Source organism: Octodon degus, unplaced genomic scaffold (genome assembly GCF_000260255.1).
Source record: "Octodon degus isolate 3935 unplaced genomic scaffold, OctDeg1.0 scaffold00075, whole genome shotgun sequence".
In the NCBI taxonomy this organism is placed as follows: Eukaryota; Metazoa; Chordata; class Mammalia; order Rodentia; family Octodontidae; genus Octodon; species Octodon degus.
Window position 1 is genome coordinate 6,383,429 of NW_004524651.1, and position 1,490 is coordinate 6,384,918.

General features: G+C 50.1%; 1 non-coding gene across 1 annotated transcript; it reads left to right on the forward strand.

The window, feature by feature from the left end:
- Positions 1-1,288: 1,288 nt before the first annotated feature.
- Positions 1,289-1,395, forward strand: LOC111817969. Its single transcript, XR_002822055.1, has one exon. It is a non-coding gene; the product is annotated as a U6 spliceosomal RNA (small nuclear RNA).
- Positions 1,396-1,490: the final 95 nt, after the last annotated feature.

Consider the following 1,490-nt stretch of genomic DNA (forward strand, 5'->3'; position numbering starts at 1 on the left):
GCCCAGCTCGATGAAGGCTGTGGCTGGGCGTAGCACGGCTGGGGCTGTGACCTGGGGAGAACCCGTGCAAATCTCCACTAAGGCAGGAGGTGGTGCTCGGAGGCCCTACACACCTGGACAAATGGTTTTGGTGAACTTTCCCTGAGCGACTCGGTCACAGTCTCCTGCACATTTAGGGAAGCTTTCTCCCATGAGAGGAGCTGGAGATGTGAGAAGGCCATGGCGCACGGGAGAGGAGTGCGCACGCGGCTGCCTGTGTGCCGGGGCCTGCCCCTTCCTGCTGTGCTCAGCCCAGAGCTCGAGCACCTCGAGCCCGTGGGCCTCGTGCTGGACACAGCCTTTCTTCTCTCAGGCTCCCAGAGCCGGAAACAGCATACCATCCAGTATAAACTTCCCGTGGTTCAGAAAAGGCCAGAGGGCTGGGCAGATTTAGTTTTGTGCATATAAGCGGAAAACATTCTCTAAAAAGGGAAGAAGGGTGGAGATGAAAGCCTGTGTGTCTAAGGATTTAAGCTGTTCTGTGGGACCTTCTGTGTGTGTATGTATGTGTACTTGTGACTGCTTTACCTCTGTGTGTGTGTGTGTGTGAGTGTGAGTGTGAAGCCTTTCCTTAGGTTGAGGTCACAGAACAGGACAGACACACCCAAGAGCTGTAGAAGCAGGAAGTGCTCATGAGACTGAAATACAAAACCATGAAAACCAGCAGTGTGTGTGCATGTTCTGTTCCAGCCAGCAGGCTTCTTGCAAAAATCTGTTTCGTGCATGTTTGATGGTGGGTGGGGACGCGCGCATCTCCTTGCCTGGCACAGTGCGGAGAGTTTTCTTTCTGCAAGCATATTGCTTCCTTTGCAGAAGCATTTCTTTGCTGGATGCCTCTTACATACAGTGGGAGCCAAGTCCCATGGGACAGTAGAGGCCTACAAGAGGAGTGACAGTCACTGCACACTGGAGCCAGGCAGGGGAGAGGGCCTAGTGTGGCCAGGCAAGGGCTGACAGGAGTTAACCATTTGGGGGCATTTGAAACTAAAAAACTAAACCCAGGCCCCAAAGTATGTGTCTGTCATGCCAGCACTCTGCAGGCAGAAAGATCTCAGGCTCAGGACAAGCCTGAGCAACTCTGTGACTTAGTGAGACCCTGTTTTGTTTTGTTTTGTTTTGTTTTGTTTTGTTTTTGGTGGAACTGGGAATTGAACTCAGGCAAGGGACTGCCTCATGCTTACCAGGCAAGCATTTATTCTACTGAGCCATCTCCCAGGCTCTTGAAACCCTATATTTAAAAGAGAAAAGAGTGCTCGCTTTGGCAGCACATATACTAAAATTGGAACGATACAGAGAAGATTAGCATGGCCCCTGCACAAGGATGACACGCAAATTCGTGAAGCGTTCCTTATTTTTTACTTGATGAAAAATACCTGTTCCTTATTATGCCTAAGATGTTTGAAATGCAGTGAGATAGTGAGGTTAAGATTGATAGCCCAAATCGTTTGATA